The sequence below is a fragment of the Podarcis muralis genome, chromosome 7 (genome assembly GCF_964188315.1).
Source record: "Podarcis muralis chromosome 7, rPodMur119.hap1.1, whole genome shotgun sequence".
Lineage (NCBI taxonomy): Eukaryota > Metazoa > Chordata > Lepidosauria > Squamata > Lacertidae > Podarcis > Podarcis muralis.
Genome location: NC_135661.1, coordinates 70,534,735 through 70,554,829, shown reverse-complemented (window position 1 = coordinate 70,554,829; position 20,095 = coordinate 70,534,735).

The following is a 20,095-nucleotide window of genomic DNA, read 5'->3' as shown; positions in this document are numbered from 1 at the left end:
TTCATTCCCTACTAATAAACCTACAACACTTAAAATATAAATCCGGGGACATTAAATGAAATCCGGGGACATTCCACAGGGTGGTGGCACTTATGATGAGCTTCCTCCTCAAACGCGTTCTTGTAGAACTCAGCAGGGAGTTAGGCTTAGTTGGCTCTGGCTCCACCTAGTGTTGGGCTCCCTGCCTTCTGCCCTATCAACCCTGATGGGCATCAGCCACCACAGATCTCACCAGTGGTCTGCACTTTGCAGCTTTTGTGGGCTTCAATCAAAGGCGATTTTTCGGATCAGAAAACATGGGTAGCCAGGGATGGCACAGAGTGTTCTAGGAATGTCTGTTGAGGAGGGGGAAACACCACCCTCGGCCACCTTGCGACAGTGACAGAAGCACCAACTGAAATTCTAAATATATTCTCATCTGTCCTGAGAATTAGGTAAGAAAACGTAAGCCTCTTTCATGAAGGAAGAAAACTCTTGAGTAACTGGATGACAAGTTTTGGCAGAGTTTCTGTAAAAGGTTTCAGCTTGGTGGGTTGGGTTATATTGTTTTCCCCCCAGCTGATGAAGGGACCTAAGTGCTTTCCTTATTGGGATGTCCTATGTCAGCTTTGTGGAATGCAGTAGTCAGGGGTAAACCAACAGAAAAATGATTGCTGAGGAAGAGATGCCTTCAGTAGCAAAGGACTGAAGTATTTTTTTCTGATTTCCCAAAGGCAGGTGGCTGGGAAGGCAGAGCTTCAGCATGCCAGCCAAATGATCATCTAAACATAGGAAAGAGACACAGTGAGAAAAGATTTGCTGGCAAGGTTGCGCCCCAAGATTACGTCTTTTGATGATGTTAAGAAGAAGAGGCCAACCTGAATCCAACTTTGCCTAAACCAGGGATAGGCGAGTCTGTCGATTTTGACTTTTCATTTTTCCAAAGCAGATGCTCGACTGCTGAGCCACGGCGCTTCGGAGCTGATAGCAAAAGGCAGCAGAAAACAGAGCTAATAATAATAATATTTCCAAAAGGTCTGCAGTGTTTCTGGTCTGCCAAGACCCAACGGGCAACCAGCTCCAACACTGTGGGGCTAGCATGGAGAATGCCCCCTCCCTTGTGCCCACCAGTTTAGCTGGTCCTGGTTGCAGGCAAATGATAAGGGTCATTGTTGCTAACCTTGGAGTGTGGGCAGCTTGCTACGGATGTGGGAAGCCCTTCAAACAACTCTGACCCAGATAATCTAAGACTAAACTTGCACCAGCAGAGACACTGACCTCTTGTACCTCAGGGTGTAGTATATTTAAATCTCCTGCACCTGGAAAGGCATGAATAACATGCTCTTGTGATAAAAGGGGTGAATGCCAGCGCATTCCTTAAGTGCCAAGCGACCCACACGGAACAGGTGGTAAAATATATAAATAAAGGTACACCATTAGAAGTCAAAATTGAGCTGTAGTTGCAATCCTCAACATTTCTGCTTGCAAGGAAGTGAGTCATGTCCCTGGGATTGGGCTGGAAGGTATTACGCACCAATCTTCAGTATAAACTTTTAACTTGCTTGCTTTTCCTTTCCTTTTATTTTTTAAACAATACACATCTTCAGAAATGAAACTTTGCAGGAGCTATTTTTTTTTTAATGAAGAAAACATGAGTTTTAAGACTGCAATCATATTCAGACTTACGTAGAAGTCAGCCCACTGAACCCAGTAGAGCTTACCTCTGAGTAAACCTAATTAGGAATGGGAGAAACAGGAATTATTATTACTAATATTATTATCTATTGAAGTTATATACTGCCCTATACCAAGAGGTCTCAGGGTGGTTCACAGAATAAAAATCAAAATATAAAACCACAAAATACACAATCAAAATTAAAACAACAACCCAATAACCCCTGCAGTTGTTGCATGACAGCTCTCATTAGCTCTGACCATTGGCCATGCTGCTGAAGTGTAGTGTAGTGGTTAGTGTGTTGGACTATGTTCTGGGAGACCAGGGTCCAAGCCTCCACTTAGCCATGAAACTCACTAGATGACCTTGAGCCAGTCACTTTCTCTCAGCCTAACCTCCCTCACAGGGCTGTTGTGAGGTTAAAACAAATAATTCTAACTTAAATAATTATGTAAACCAAACTGCAGCGGAAGGGAAACAGCACTGATTGCAATGAATACAGGGTGGAATGGAAACCACTGCCTTCTTGAATCTCTAGCTGCAACAGAGCATTCCAATCTCAGGATTTTCACAGGCAGTGGGGTGTGTGTCACAATACTCACTGGTAGGAAGTATCATCACCCCTTTTCTTCGGCAGCCCATGGCGGCCATTTTGTGATGGCACCCACAACACCCTTATCAGGATATGAATAATGGCACACCATTTTATACCCACTTCTCCCAAAAAGCACTGAGCATAGTCCAGGGGTGGGGGATCTTTTTTTTTAGATCAAGGGCCACATGCTCTTTTGTGCAACCTTCCAGGGGCCATGGATCCCCTGGGTAACCCCAAACCCTGAACTCCCCAATTAGGGTTGGAAATGACTTCCACCACAAAGCATGAATGGCAAATCAGCACAAACTGTACTGTGATAGACCGATCTCTGCTCCAACAGCATACAAGGCAGTTTCCTCCATTCTTCTTCAAATTGGATCAGAAATAATCCAAACGATTTCCTCTTTTTCACCACCCTCGGAGCGCGTTCGAAGGGAGAGCTCACATCCTTAGCTTTTATTATCTTTATTGCGGGGGGACACACCAACAGCAACAGCAATCAACTTTACGCACGTTGTGGCCTTGAAAGGCAATTTCTATACAGAAGTGTAGCGTGAGGGAACCAGGAAGGTCGTGGCCCTGGGTGCCCATTTTTGGGAGGGTGCAATCAGGCACCCCCCTGACAAGCACAGAGCCCTGGCAGCTGAAATGCAGCAGCAGGTGGGTTGGTCTAGTGGGCAGCTGCCCAGTACACCAGGGGCACAACACTTGCTGTGCCCTGGGCACCAGCAACCCACGCTATGCTGCTGTGTCTATATACTTCAGGCAACATTTTGCTTCCGTAAAATCATAAGAAGCAATGAGATTCCCCCCCCCCCCCAGTCAACTCAGATTCTGGCCTTGACATAACAGCTGCATGAAGATACAAGGTCCTGGGAGGTGAGGACTGATGGGAAGATTATCTCCCTCTTGTTTTGGGAAAGGCTCTGACTGTACAAACATTTGCTCACCCGAATGAACAAAAACACTCCTTTGTTTCGCCATTGCCTTCTCCTTACACAAAGTCTTTCTGCCCGGGAGCCGATATGCAAATCCTACTGGGGCACAGGGCTGACCCTGTGGCTTGCGGTTGGCAACTCTCCTGTACCAACCACGGTCATAGATTCCTATGTGACTCTGGTGTGAGTAAGCAAAGAGGAATGAGCAGAGAACTATTTGTTCTTCGACAACACAGGCGAAATATGAACACGCTGGTCTGACCGAAGAGGAAAACTAGAGCTGAGCTCTTTGCATGCAGGAAATACAGAGCCCAGGAAGGGTGGCGAGTGACATCACCCAAATCCTTGGCGAAGCAGGAAGGCAGCAGGCAGCTGAAACAATCAATTAGCTAAGGTGTGACTGTACACCAGCCAAGGGCTGCACACTTCTGAGCAGTGTCTTCAGCAAGGACCAGCCAGCCCGTGACTTGGCAGGAGGCAAAGCCCAGGCATAGCAAGCAAATAGGCAAAGTTGGTCCAGAAAAGGAGTTGTGCCCTTGCAGGGGGGAGTGGTAGGGGCACCAGAGGGATAAAGGGCATTTCAGTGCACTTAGTGGAGACCCTCCAAGTGTCCCTATTTCCCAGCAACATCCCTGATTTAGAGAAGCCATCCAGTTTTTTATTTGATCCCAGAATATCCCACTTTTCCTTAGGATGTCTCTATTTTCATTGGAGAAATATTGGAGGGTATGGAGTTATCTGACTCCTGAGCCATCTGAAGGCAATCCTGTATAGGGAAGTTTTTTTAAAAAAAATGCTTTTAATGTTTTTATATACCGTATGTTGGAAGCTGCCCAGAGTGGCTGGGGCAATCCAGAAATATGTGTGGGGTATAAATAGGAAAATTATCATTGTGGAATGGGACGTCCCTATTTTTATTAGAGAAATGTTGGAGGGTATGTAATAGTCTCATCTGTTAGCCTTCCAAAAGAGAAATAATGGTCTACTATTTCCAACTTAACCAAGCTTTATCGCTGGGTATTTTGGGATCCAAATGCTCTTGTGTTAGGGATGAGCGAATCTGTCAATTTAAGTTTCTCTCCGTTTCACATTTTTCCATTCTTAAATTCAGTCCTCCACATTTATAAATCAATTTGAAATTTGTTTATTCTTTCAAAGTTGTAATGAAAATTCATTGGGATTTTAGTATGAATTTATCCCAATATATTTGCTTTTAGTGTGTGCCGTTTTCTCTAACGTACCTATTTTTGTAAAGCGGTTTCCCATAATATAATACATCAGCCCTTCCATCACCCCCTATTTTGAACTTTTGATGATGCAATTCCTGAGATGCTCTGAGTACCTTTTGTGAGTTTAATGCAAGGGAGTTGAATCATGGCCAAAGGTATTTGAGCCCATTCCATGATCAGCAGCCAGCAGTGTGAGATGATGTGAGATGAACACTGCCTGCCTGTTCTTACCTGATTGTACCAGGGTGGGAAGGAATGTAGGACTCAAAGTGATGGTGATCAGCATCTTCAGAGAAGGCACCTGCAGATTCCTTCTCTGTTGAGGGGCTAAGAGTCTACCAGTGAAAAGTGTGTTCACCTGGTTCTTTATGGCACCTTCTCTCTGATACCTGGAATGTGCTCCCACACTGTACCTTCTGCTGTGTTTCTTTAGATACCAATCAGTACACTGCGCATCAAGAAGATCTGAAATGGACCATCTGAGGACCAAAAATATTTGGCTATAATGCAGAAGGGGAAATGGTTCCAATTGCTGGGAGGGTTCCATTAAAAAGAGCCCCGTTTGGATCAAGCAAAAGTTCCATTTAGTCCACAGTGTTATAATACATATGTTGTTGTTGTTGTTGTTGTTGTTGTTGTTGTTGTTGTTGTTGTTTTGCATGCAAAAGTTCCCAGGTTCAATCCTTGGAATATCCAGGCAAGGCTGAGGAAGACCTCAGTCTGAAATTCTGGAGAACCACTGTCAGTCAGTTATGAGCTAGATGGACCAAGAACCTGACTCATAAGGCAGCTTCCTATAGAGGGTGACCAGTGCCGGATTTACTTATAAACTAAACAAGCTATAGCTTAGGGCCCTACTCTCTTGGGGGCCCCCAAAAAACATTTAAAGGGAAAGAAACCTGGATGTACATTTCCAAAATATAAGATGAAAAACAAATAAAATAAAACCTACATACAGCAACAGTGTTTTGTGTTGTGTAGGCTCCTATGGGCCCTGCCTGCTAGCCTGATCCCTAAAATATCACTATCACTATTAATATACTTCTTCTTAATTGTATTTCAGTTCAACAATTACTTTGATAAAATACATATTTTGTTATGTGCAAATGGCTTTAGATACCTATTAGGTCCATAAATGACCATATAACAAAAAACAGCAACAATTTGTTGTTGACAAAGGGCATATAAAGGGCCCCATAACCTTCAGTAGCTTAGGACCTCATCAAACCTAAATCCGGCCCTGAGGGTGACACATGTATATAAAAGCATATAACAATGAAAGTAACATACACAGAAAGAGCTGTTTGACAGTGGAATGGACTACCTTGGAAGGTGCTAGAACATCCTCCACCGCACAATTTTTAAATGTCACAGAGGGTTGGACTAGATCAGTGTTTCCCAACCTTGGGCCTCCAGCTGTTTTTGAACTACAATTCCCATCATCCCTTACCACTGGTCTTGCTAGCTAGGGATGATGGGAGTTGTAGTCCAAAAACAGCTGGAGGCCCAAGGTTGGGAAACACTGGACTAGATGACCCTTGGACTGCTTTTCCAACTCTAAACTTCAACGATTCTACATTATATGAAGGTAAAGCACTCTGCAAAAATGTTTATGTTAAGCAAAACTGCATGCAAAAATATGCAGGTCAGGAGAAATTCACGCTAAAATGAAGATGAGTTTTAAAAAATGCAAACAGAGGTGAAAATTCAGTGAACTGCAGATAAGACAGGAAACCAAAATGGGCATATATTTGCATCCCTGCACTTGAGAGCTTCCTCCTATGAATGGATTCCCTACTATTGTGGGATCAGATCAAGTGTATTTGGGGGGTCTGCATTTAAGGGAAAACAAGAATTCCTGCTTTTGCAAGCTGGCTATATAGATTGTGCCATACCCCTGTGACCTTTTTCCCTCCACACAAGCTGGGGGAAAGGATTATTACTAATAATTTATTTATTTGTTGTTGCGGTAAACCTGTATCCATGCATAATGTGCCAGCAGCACTGTGCTGCTCTTATCATTTAGTTATCTGCTTAATGGGTTTGGCTGAGTGACTTCCTCTTCGAGCTTCTGTGGGATGGTGTGTGGAGTTGCCTTGCCACTCACACCCACACAATTACACTAAAAGGCCAAAAAGATCAGTGGCAGCAGGAAGCCAATGGAATCTTACACTACCCCTATGCCATCCCTGTTGCTGCCAGATATGGAAGAGGGGGATTTGCTCTTCTGTGTCACCTGTGTGACGTTTTGAGACAAAAGATCTGATTTAATAAAGTGTTATTTTAAAAAAGAAAGAAAAGGGTTGAGAGGGAACTCCAGAAACCGCTGCATGTTTCCTCACCCTTGTCTGCTCCCGTATTAGTCATTAAGAGGCCATAGTCCATTTATAGCACCACTTTTATTGACCCCAATTGAGCAAATTGAAAGGAATCTGAGCTATTTCCCTTATCACACACAATTCTTTCGATGAGAGAGGCTGGAATGTGCATTGTTGTCTTGTTGGATGTCAAGGAAGCGCCTCAGATTAGTTGGTGGAGGGGCTGAACTTTATATGCCTGCCACACAGAACACTTGCATTCAAATGTAGGCTGTGAGAGATGGAGGCATCGAGTTTATTATTATTATTATTATTATTATTATTATTATTATTATTATTATGATAACACTGTCAATTGCCTGTCAGAAGTTGCATGTTGGATTTATTTGCGGTGCCTAGATTGCCTTTTGGAAGCCTTTTGTCAGGGGTTCAGGAGCAGAGGCAAGGGCAAGGGAGGAAACAGAGAGCGAAGGGGAGGAGGCAGAAGAAAGGATGAGCGATGACGACGACCCGAGATCTCCGAGTCTCTCCAGTGAGTCGGAGGATTCACAGAAAGGAGCACCAGTGGCCAAGGCAAGGGGGGAGTTTAGGGGGGCACCCCAGGGAGATAGAGCCAGAGGGGAATCAGAGGAGAGCAGTTGGAGATCGGGTCCAGCGTCACCGCCAGAGAACAGGGAAGAGGAAAGGAGCCAGGGGGCAAGCGCTGGCAGCTCACAGCAGGAGGGAGGGCACGAGTCAGGGGTGGCCACACCTCCATCTGGGAGCGAAGAAACGGTTAGACGGAAGGTGGAAGGTTGGGCGCGCGCGCCAAGTTCAAATGCACAGGAAGGAGGCGCAGTAGGCAGCCCGGAAAGAGAGCCGGGTCCTAAAGCCCGGCGCAAGGAGACAGGAGAGTCCGGGGGGTCAGCGTCTGAAGAATCCCGGAAGGAAGAGACCCAGGGGGGCAGAGGGACCCAGAGAAGAACAGTCAGGCGGAAAAGGTGGAGCAGGGCTAGGATATTAAGTTGGTGTACGAGGGGCGGAGATTCAGACGGAGCTTCGCCGATCTAGCTACTAGACGTAGGGTTGCACGCAGCAGCTTGAGAATGGAAACTGTAACTCAATAAAGACTTTTACTTAATGACCGCTGGCTAGCGTGATCCTCTGTGAGCTAGGATCTTGAAGCAACCCTGACACCTTTAGTATGCAGTGTGAGCAGTGTTTGGCTAGTGAATCTGGTTAGAAATTAGCCTTTACAATCACACACAGAAATATGCTTGTAAAGTAAGACAAAAACAAAGTGGTTTATTGTAGGAAGTACATCACTTGGGTAGAATCTTTTTCTAATTCTAGCCTAGCTAGCTGATCTATAGAAGACAAAGGCAGCCATGCTTGCTCCTTTGTTCTCAGGGGATGGCTACAACAGGACGCAACCAGAGAGCATCAATCTAAACATCAGAGAGAGAGAGCGCATAGTAATAATAATATTGCTGTGGTCTAAACCACTGAGCCTAGGGCTTGCCGATCAGAAGGTCATGGTTCAAATCCCCGTGATGGGGTTGTATAGTGATGATGCTGTTCTGTTGTCCTTGCAAGAGGGTTTCAGGGGGATTATAAGGAGCGGGCTGTTCATCTTCTGAAAGGGACTTGAACAGATGCTAGGAAACAACCACTTATGACGACGTTCTGGAGTCCAACATGTTCCACATTAAAAGTAATGTCATTGATTCCCTCACTTGTCTTCCCTGTCTTCTAGACTGTCCAGTCATAGTTATGTGTGCCTCAATGTTGGGGGTGCTGGCAACCTGGTTAATTGCATGCAAGCGATTCACATGCACAGAAAATAGCTGATAAAATCTGGGTTATGCAAGGAAAAGAGAAACCAGAGTTATTTCATGCTACCTGGCAGGACTTCATTACATATGCATCCAGCAAGGTTTTACAAAAACACGCAGCAATGGCAGTTATGAACATTTGGCAACTTTATGTAACATGAACTCTGGAACTTTGAACTTCGTTCTTTGAGGAGAACATGTTGCTTCCTGTATCTTGCACTGGTCCTATTGTCATAGGGGTTTCCCCTCCTTTTTGTGTTTTACATTGCATTGCTTCGTTTTGTTTAGGATAAATACACTTGAACATTTTGTTTTTTAAAAGGATAGACAGGGGACAGATGGACACAGGGCATTTAAAAAAAAATGGGCCAACACCATTTCAAAAGGAGGGCTATCTACTGTAAAGTAGAATATAGGGCATGGCTGCCCTATAAAATATATATATATATATATATATATATATATATATATATATATATATGCTTTCGTAGATTTTCACGGGTACAGGAATGCAGGTTTTGGTGTCCTCGGGTGTCTTCCCGTGTAAAAGTTGGGGTGTCTAGGCGACGTTTCGACGAGGTCTCACTCGTCATCTTCAGGCTGGTGCTTTCGGCTTCTTGTTACTGGAACAGAGCAGGATCTCAGTGTTTGAGTTCCTATAAATACTGTTGAGGAGGTGTGGTGTATAGCCTCCAATGTTCTGGGCAGAGAGGAAGTTCCCAGGCTAGTGTGCCTTTTCTTCTTTTGTTCCTTAATTGCTTGAGGGATATCTTGAGTGATTTCTTGAGTGATATCCTGAGTACCACTTAGGTGGGTCATTAGGTGTGGATTAGTTGCTAAAGCCTTGGTGTCTTGACCTCTTGAACTTTGTGCAGAGTTTTTCTGAGAAGATGGCTGTACTGCACTTAGTTGTGCTCTGGCTTGGCTTCGTGTATAGGGGCGAGCTGTGGTTTTGTGGCCTGTGCCAGCCAGATCTGTGTAGGGATTGCAGGGGGGTGCAGCATCCGGAGGTGCCACCATGGTTTGGCTACTGGATGGTATCTGTAATTTATCTGTGGAGAGGGTCTGGGTTTGGGTTTGGTGTGGTTGATTGGTGATGGCGTTCTGTGTGCCTCTGGATCTGGTGTCAGTTTTTGTGGGGAGGGCTAATTTCCAGATGTCTGGCAAGCGGGATGTGTCGTCACGCTTGTTCATGTTGTGAGGGTGTTTCTCTATCTCGATGGCTTCCATGATTATTCTCTTGTGGTGATGTTCCATGTTAGAGAGCAATTTGGAATCTGCAAAATTAATTTCGTGTCCTGTTTCTTTCATGTGTTGGAAAAGAGAGGAAGTTTTTTCTTCTTTTTTGACGGCATTCTTGTGTTCTGCGATACGTGCATTTATTCGTCTGTTTGTTTGTCCAATGTACGTGGCTGGGCAGACTTTGCAGGGTATTTCATAGACCCCTTGGTTTTCCAACTGGATTTTATCCTTGGGGTTTCTGAGGATATTGGCTATCTTTTGGTTGGCGCAAAAGGCTGTTTTGATATTGTGTTTATGGAGGATTTTGCTAATTTTATCTGTAGTGCCCTTGATATAAGGAAGGAGAAAAACCAGTTGGAAAACCAAGGGGTCTATGAAATACCCTGCAAAGTCTGCCCAGCCATGTACATTGGACAAACAAACAGACGAATAAATGCACGTATCGCAGAACACAAGAATGCCGTCAAAAAAGAAGAAAAAACTTCCTCTCTTTTCCAACACATGAAAGAAACAGGACACGAAATTAATTTTGCAGATTCCAAATTGCTCTCTAACATGGAACATCACCACAAGAGAATAATCATGGAAGCCATCGAGATAGAGAAACACCCTCACAACATGAACAAGCGTGACGACACATCCCGCTTGCCAGACATCTGGAAATTAGCCCTCCCCACAAAAACTGACACCAGATCCAGAGGCACACAGAACGCCATCACCAATCAACCACACCAAACCCAAACCCAGACCCTCTCCACAGATAAATTACAGATACCATCCAGTAGCCAAACCATGGTGGCACCTCCGGATGCTGCACCCCCCTGCAATCCCTACACAGATCTGGCTGGCACAGGCCACAAAACCACAGCTCGCCCCTATACACGAAGCCAAGCCAGAGCACAACTAAGTGCAGTACAGCCATCTTCTCAGAAAAACTCTGCACAAAGTTCAAGAGGTCAAGACACCAAGGCTTTAGCAACTAATCCACACCTAATGACCCACCTAAGTGGTACTCAGGATATCACTCAAGAAATCACTCAAGATATCCCTCAAGCAATTAAGGAACAAAAGAAGAAAAGGCACACTAGCCTGGGAACTTCCTCTCTGCCCAGAACATTGGAGGCTATACACCACACCTCCTCAACAGTATTTATAGGAACTCAAACACTGAGATCCTGCTCTGTTCCAGTAACAAGAAGCCGAAAGCACCAGCCTGAAGATGACGAGTGAGACCTCGTCGAAACGTCGCCTAGACACCCCAACTTTTACACGGGAAGACACCCGAGGACACCAAAACCTGCATATATATATATATATATATGGTGATTTCAGTAAAAAGAAATAAAGTGACTCCGAAAAAAATGAAAGAAAAGTGAGAAGGAGAAAAACAACAACAAAGATACACATGAAAGCAAAAATATACAAAAAAGTGATATACAATACATTATTGTATAAATCGGTTTAGTGTTATTGTCCTAGTGCTTATGTAAATGTTAATACTCTACTACAATTTGTATAAACTAATTCCAAATGTAATTTTATTTATCCGTACAGAGTCTGCACCTGCAAGCAGTCAGTTCATAAATTGCCAGTGATGTGATATCATCAGTCAATTGATTGAAAGGTACCATATTTCTATTTCTCCAATTCCTCAATATCAATCTTTTGGCCACCATTAGGGCATGGAAAACTTTCGTTGTCCCATTGATAATTTCCATACTGCAGGTATATAGTTCAATAACATATTCTCCGCTGAAAGATTTAACTTTTTCTGCACACTCGTAGTTACACAGCCCAGCACTTTCTCCCAAAACTTGTTAACTAAAGAACACTGTGCAAACATGTGTTTCAGAGAGGCCTTGTCCTTGCCATATCTCCAGTACTGAGCTATCTTAGCTAACCCCCTTTTTATACAACTGTAAAGGGGTCCAACAAACTCTAAATTTTATTTTCTCTTGTATTAGTCGTCATTTTAAACCTTAGGTATTGAAGCTATACATGGAGACATTGTTGCCTGGCTATGCTTTTGTATAAACTCATTCCAAATGTCATTTTATTTATCCATTTCTTCTGTTCCTTCCCTACCATTGCTGCCACCACACACACAAAGGGCTCTGATGGCATGAAGGTCTTTCCTTTCCTACGAATTCGTATGTTGGCATGTTGACACCGGGCGGCAGCCTTTTAAGGCGCTGGCGACGAGACCGAAAGGAAGGCTCTGATTGGCTGGCAGTGAGTCACGTCCACAGTATGTGTTTCAGCTTCCTCCTAGACCTCAGAGGTTTGGCGGTATCGCTGTCAGCGACTCCATTGAGCTGAGGAACTCAAGCAGAATGAGCCGACGGCTTCAAGCCCTGCTGCTCTTTTCTTCCCCTAAAAGGGAAAAGGGAGCTAGAGAGCCACTTGCCTGGAAAACGTGATGAAAGCAAACATACAGGTAATGCGCGACAGGTAGATGGATTTTCAGCGACGGAGAGGAAACCCAACAAAGCCAAGCATACAATTGCAGGTCAGCTTAGGGTGAGATCTTCCAGGCAAGTATGACCTCACTGGAGGATTATCATAGGTCAAATCTACACCACTTTGACAGCCATGGTGTCCCCCAAAAGAATCCCCCAAGCGCGCCATTTCCACGGAAAAGAAACTTCAGCAGAGCTGAAATATTAACTTAGAGGAAATGCACTTTTCCAGGGCTTTTCCCCCCATCCGGAACTAAGTTCCGGCACCTCTCAGGTGGTCACCATTGCCATTACAGTGGTACTTCAGGGTACATACGCTTCAGGTTACAGACGCTTCAGGTTACAGACTCCGCTAACCCAGAAATAGTACCTCGGGTTAAGAACTTTGCTTCAGGATGAGAACAGAAATTGTGCTCCGGCGGCAGCGGGAGGCCCCATTAGCTAAAGTGGTGCTTCAGGTTAAGAACAGTTTCAGGTTAATAACGGACCTCCGGAACGAATTAAGTTCTTAGCCTGAGGTACCACTATATAAGAGAACAAGGGAGACATTCATGGTGAGTTTCAGCATCTCTTTTTCTAGAAAAATAGCCCTGCACTTATCCAATATAAATGGGAACTGAGTCATAAATGGGATCTCTGAACTAAACAATTACAGCAGTGCCATATCACTTTCAAAACACATGGCTTCCTCCAAAGAATTCTGGAAGCTTTTGTTGAGGGTGCTGGGAGTTGATAGGAGACCCCTATTCCCCTCGCAGAGCTATAATTTCCAAAGTTCCTGGGGGAAAGGGATTGATTGTGGAACCACTCTGGAAACTGTAGCTTTGTGAGGGCACAAGCTTGAAACCTAAGGGTAGCCCTTGGTGATGTCATGGGGGGGGGCGAGTCCCATAGAGTCCTTGCAATAATTTGCAGCCAGCTCTTGCTGGGTTGAAGCTTGCAAGAAGCACACCCAGGTTGAGCTGGGAGACTGAGCCACTTGAGGGGGGCGGCGAGAAACCCTGCCACCGCTGTGGCCCGCTGTGGCCACACCCCTTCACACACTGCCCTGTGTCCTCCTCCCCCTTGGCTGTGCTAGGGTAAGGTTACCAGATTTTTTTCAAAGAAACTGGGGACACTTTTAAAAATAAAATAAAAAAAATAAAATTATTTTTAAAAAGTTATTTAAAAATAATAATTAAAAAGTAATATCTTCTCTTCTGTGGTCTCCTCTGTCGCACGGCTTTCCTCTGGGCCCCAGCCTGCTCTCTTGGAGCGCTAGCTACCGTAGAGTAGCCTCGGGTCGGGCCTGGGCTCAGCCACATTTCCTTGCCCTCCCGGTGCTCTCCTACCTCTCCTTCACAGTGGCAGCAGCGGCCTGGCAAAATCAGGGCTCCCCTCTTTTTTCTCCTTCCCCTTTCTCTCTCTTCCTTCTCCTTCTCCTCTCCTCCTTCTCCCTGCATCGGCTCTGGGGTATTTCCTGGCCCCGGAGTGCTGCTGGGCAGTCGGCCGGGTGGCCAGGCGCTCTCAATTTGGGTTGCAGGGGGGTCAGCAGTTCCCCCAGTTGACACACCAGGCATCCCTGGTTCTCCCTCAGCAGCAGCAGTCTTAGCAGCCCGGAGCCAGCCTGGTAGCGCAGTTGGCTCTGGCTGGCTTCAGGAGCTGCTCGCTGCCGTGGCGCCCGCCATTTTAACTCACCAGAAGTCCCCATATGATGCGTCTTGTGTCGTTGAACCCATCACACAACATTCATTCCCTACTAATAAATCTGCAACACTTAAAATATAAATCCGGGGACATTAAATGAAATCCGGGGACATTCTGGGGATGGATTTTGTCTGAAAACAGATTTGTAAATCCGGGGACTGTCCCCGGGAAACAGGGACGTCTGGTAACCATATGATAGGGTTGCCGTGGGGGGGGGGAGTATAAAATGAGAATACAAAATACATTTTTTTAAAAACCAAAACAATCCTGGCTCAGATTAAACCCAGACACAATGTCCTTCTAAAGCATTTCATTGGCAAGCACTTCTTGGTATTTGTCACTCTGGTTGATTAATGATTTCCAGTCTTGTAGGTGGCACTGGAAGTATTATGTATCCTGCTGTTGGATTCTGCAGCAGCTGACTCTGCAAAGGGTTATCAGATTCTTTCTCTTTCGTGCTGTGAAGGGATCTGAATCTGCTGCTAGACAGCACCCTCTTGAGGCAAGAGAATGAGCTAAGGAGGCCAGCAATTGCTCATTTCTTTGGATATTAGAGGCAACCACTGCTCAGATTAGGGCACCTCCAAACTGTCAATATTTTTTCGGGAGGGATTCAAGAGCATCTCAGGAAATACAGGTTTTCCTCCCCCTTGGGAACCTCTGACATTCAAGCCAAATCTTCTTGTTGAAGAAGACTAGTCTCAACTCTAGTCCGCAATACTTAATGAGTTGCTGTGACCAAAGTGGCCCAGCAGATGGTGCCAACAGACAGAGCTACAACTCCAAGAATGACCCAACAGTTGTTTTTAAATTTGCTGTGACAATTTTATTTCGCTTGTGGTCCAGGACTTCCAAGACCACAACAGGCCACACTTTTGCAAGTCAGAATTGGGCACAGAAGAGTGACGGCATCAGATTCTTCTATCCGCAAAGAGCATGAGGGTGATCCCACCAGGGATTCTGGAACTTGCACTCGCGATCCCATTCCCGATGGGAAAAAGATGCTGAGCTGCAGGAGATGTCAGTGGGATATCGAGATGCAGGGAGGCTTCATGTATGTTGGAGGGATGGAGAAACAGGATATGCATGTTTGAGGCAGGCTGCAGAGAAGACCTTTTCCCATTCAGAACCTGCCTGTGTCTTCAAATATATTGTTATGAACATTGGGGGGGGGGGGGGGTAGAGACCTCCCCTAAACTGAAGAAATTAATGAATGTCAGAATCTAGCTAATATTTGGGGTACTGAGGGGGGAAGTACAGGTTGCAGAAGTACTCCTGAACTGTGCCAAAGGAAATTCCTGGGTTTAGCGTATGAAAACTAGCCTGGCTGGGTTGGTTAAATGCAGGCCATTATGAAACAATGTCCAGGAAGCTACACATTAAAGAAGGCACTCAGGTCTGTGCAAAATAGAGGTTGCCAAGGTGATGGGGGGGGTGACAGGGGAAAGTGTCATTTTACGGGATGCTTGGGTTTGTTTGTGTTTTGCAAAAGTTGTGCTAGGAAGGAGGAGAACAAAGCAGAACTGCATATGGTGCTGGCTGGAGGAGGCTGCACTATAAGACTGGGATCCAAAGAAACTTTGAACCCAAGCTTGCTGAAGCTATGAAATCGACACTCATGGGGTATAATGTTCTGCACCCCCTCCATTCCAGATTTCCAAGTGTATACAGTGGTGCCTCGCAAGACGAAATTAATCCGTTCCGCGAGTCTCTTCGTCTTGCGGTTTTTTCGTCTTGTGAAGCACGGCTATTAGCGGCTTAGCTGCTATTAAAGGCTTAGTGGCTTAGTGGCTATTAACGGCTTAGCGGCTTTAAGAAAAAGGAAACAAACTTGCAAGAACTCGCAAGACGTTTCGTCTTGCGAAGCAAGCCCATAGGGAAATTCGTCTTGCGGAACGACTCAAAAAACGGAAAACCCTTTCGTCTAGCGAGTTTTTCATCTTGCGAGGCATTCGTCTTGCGGGGCACCACTGTATATGTGAACACATCATATTCCACAAGGGCCAACATTGATGCCAAAATCCAGCATCCCCAGAGTTCTGCGAGTGCGGCTTTCTCCCAGCTGAAGTGCAGAGTGCTTGAGGACTGGGACATTCGTGGGGAAACCAAAATGTGTGTTTACAAAGCGATTGTACTATCAGCCTTACTGTATGCTTGTGAAACATGGACCACTTATAAACACCATGTCCCACTCCTTGAAATATTCCATCCACGGTGTCTCCCAAAAATTTTTACACATCACTTAGGAAGACAGGTGAACTAATACCAGCGTACTGGAAAAAGCAAAGATCACCAGTGTTGAAGCAATGATTCTTCAACATCAACTTTGTTGGACTGGTCATGTTGTGCAAATGCCTGATTATCGTCTCCCAATGCAACTACTCTATTCCGAACTTAAAAATGGAAAGCATAATGCTGGTGGTCAACAAAAGAGGTTTAAAGTCTGTCTTAGGCAAGTTTTTAAAAATGTAGTATAAACACCAACAATGGGGAAATACTGGCGTGCAAGCGCTGCAATTGGAGAACAGCCTTTACCAAAGGTGTCATGGGCTTTGAAGATACTCGAACTCAGGACGCAAGGGAGAAATGTGCTAAGAGGAAGGCATGCTTGGCAAATCCACACCGTGATCAACTCCTGCCCGAAAACCAATGTCCCCACTGCGGAAGGATGTGTGGATCCAGAATTGGTCTCCACAGTCACTTACGGACTCATTGTTAAAACCATGTTTATGGAAGACAATCTTACTCGGCTACGAGTGATCGCCAAAGAAGATGTTTTCTTAAAGACACTAGCCTCTGCTGTGGCTTGATCTTCTCAACGGAAACACAACCATGGGGAGTGCCTGGAAGCCCTGGAATTTGGCACCTCTTGTGAAGACTGTGGTGGTGTGTATGGCTCACATCCCTAGCACTCGTGTTGTTGGGATTGCATTGCTCTGATGCACTGAGTGCTTTTGAATGTAATTTGCCAGTGCCATTTGCATCTCAGAAAAAGAAACCACCAGCTCTTTGCAAGCCTGAAACACAAATATCCTGGGCAGCATCTCTGATCGTATACCGCCCCCCCCCTTCCCAAATTTTAAGGTGAAACGGAAGATGGAACTGCTTCTGTTTCATCCCCAAGAAGCAGGACGATTACCAATCACCACACAGCTCCAGGATGCTCTGAGCTTCAGCAAAATATCTGCACGCCTCTCTCCCTGTTATCTTTCCAGAGAGAAGTCTGTGAACGCTGGAAGGAGGAACTGGAAGCTAAAGATAGTTTATCGGAGTTGTCGGCTGTGCAGACTTGAAGTATGCACAGAGCTCCCCCATGTGGAAAGTCATCAGCATTCATTTTGACCAAGGGAGGAAATGATCTTCACACCCCCATTGGTGGGACTTGAAATAAATCCTAAAAGTTCACCATGTAAAGTATTAATATGGGTCTCCGGGTTGAGGAACAAGTATAGAGTATGAACTTACGATAAGTGGGACCTGCAACCTGTACGTGATAGAACTTCCACCCTCCTCCTTTTCTCTTGCAGCCCCTAAATCTGTTCTGCTCCTCCAATCCACTGGAATAGATTTGGAGAGGGTGCAAAGTTCTATTGTGCAAATCCTTGTGCTTATGGGATGAGCGTGTTGGATGCCAAGGAAACTTTGCAGTGTTTCTGCAGATACCCGAAACCAGGAAACACCCCCTAAATCATTCTAGAAAATAAATGACCACAGAGAGGCTGCTAGTGATATGTTGGGACTTTAAAATTTATTCCAACGTGCTGTTTTTTTAAAAAATAGGCTCAGACTGAATAGACAATCTGAACTGTAGTAAAGGCAATATACGTGTAAAAACTTTTTTTTTCATTCACAGTACAGATGTCATTTACAATAAAGTTCACAAACATCAAATGCTGAGTATTTTTTTCTCTTTTTTTCTTAACATTATGTTCTGTGCTTTTTACCTGCATTTTTTTTTTTTTTGCTTTGCACTCTTATAACCATACAGACATTGCAAGATGCAAGTGTAGAAACTGAATTTAAAATAAAATTACAGGCAAAACTACCAAATTACACTGTACTCTGAGTCTGTACATATTTACAGTACCTTTTTTGGAATGTATTGCCATTTTTTTTTAAAGAACATATAGAAACTTTCTAAAGACTATTCCACTTACAGAATACATACACCTTTTAGAAAAAAGGCAAATATTTATCTTACATGAGACCATGTATATTAAATTTGCGTACACATCATCAATATTATTAATATTTTACATTACATTTACTAAAGTGAGCATAAGTGCCATAATATCTCAATAATGAAAACTTGTTTTATGTCATCGTTAGGACCCAAATTTGGTATTTATTTAAAAACATTTTACCTTTTAAAATTCACAAATACTGTGCAATAACAGGAGGGCAAAAAATCCATAAGGAACACAGACAATAAAAATCAAGTGTATGTTAGGGGATGGGAATAAAAGTGAGGAACACATGGAGGGGGGAGAGATCGTAGAAGGGCTAGATCACAATGCTTCATGCTTAGCTCATAAATGGTTTGTCGGTATCAAGAACATATTGCTTGAATGCTTTTTAAAAGCCAATTGTAATGACTTGGCATTGTATTTTCTTTAAAAATAAAAAAAATGATGGCCAAAGTTGGCAAAGCCAGACACAGAAAAACAAGAGGTTCTCACCTATGAAGAATCACTGGGCTGAGTTCTGTGAGTGAGAGCATATCAGAGAGATGGAAAAGGTCGCTCTCAAGGTTAAAGTGTGCAGAGGCCAAATCAGTTGGGTCACTTTTCCTGGAATTTATTGTGGTTCCCGCTACGGTCTCCTCCAGTAAAAAAAATAAATAAAATCCATTTACAATAATCTGAGCAATTTCATCTCAAATGTAGTGGGGATTTCAATTCGGTTTCTGTTACTGTGTTATTTCTTACTTTAAAATAATAGAGTCGTACCTTGGACCCCGAACGCCTTGGTACTCTCATACGTTTTGGCTTTCTAATGCCACAAACCCGGAAGTGAGTGTTCCGGTTTGCAAAAGTTCTTTGGAACCTGAGCATCTGACGGGGCTTCCACGGCTTCTAATTGGCTGCAGGAGCTTCCTGCAGCCAATCAGAAGCTGTGCTTTGGTTTCCGAATCTTTTGGAAGTGGAACGGACATCCGGAACAGATTCCGTTCGACTTCCAAGGTACGACTGTAATATTATTATTATTCGGGGCTTTTCTTCAGCCAGAACTTGCCTAAACTCAGTTCCGACACCTCTCTAGGTAGGCACCATTGTCATTACAAGAGAACAAGGTGAGTTCTGGCACCTATCTTTCTAGAAAGATAGCAATGATAATAATGTCAAAGTCTCGAGAGCCAATTACAAATATAAACAGCAAAAATGCTCTCTTTGGGAAAGTCCATTAACTCAGTGGGAAAGTATCTGCTTTGAATGCTGAAGGTCTCAAATTCAATCCTCAACATTTCCAGGTATGGCTGGGAGTTGTCCCCTACCTGGAACCCTGGAGAGCTAGGAAGACAGTACTGATCTGGGTGGACTGTTTTGACTCAGTATAAGGCAGCTTTCTATGTTCCTTGAGGTTTCTCATTTTTTGAAGACTATCATCTTAAATAGAAAGGGCAAGGTTCAGTCTAAAATAAAATTAGATTGAGTCATAAATCTGTCAGAAAACTGCCCTTAGAATCACAGGTCAGCAGAAGCTGCCATAGGTATTGTAACGCAGAATGGTTGATGGATGGAGTATTGGCCATCACTGAAGTGAATGTGGCAGCCATGATTTACCCCTGGGAAAGTCCAACCCAGGCATAGGCAAACTCAGCCCTCCAGATGTTTTGGGACTACAACTCCCATTATCCCTAGCTAACAGGACCAGTGGTCAGGGATTATGGGAATCGTAGTCTCAAAACATCTGGAGGGCCGAGTTTGCCTATGCCTGGTCCAATCATTTATCAGAGCCTTGTGGATACCATAGCCAAGGGATTCGTTTGGCTTACATACAATGACTTTAACTGTACTGGCTTGTGGGCTATTCAACAGATTTTAAATCCCTGGGATGTCCCATAGAGATGATTCAGAATTACCAGCAAATCATGGTTTTTCAAGATGTCTAAACCCATGCCATCCAACAAACAATGGTTTGCTAGTGGCTTCCACACTGA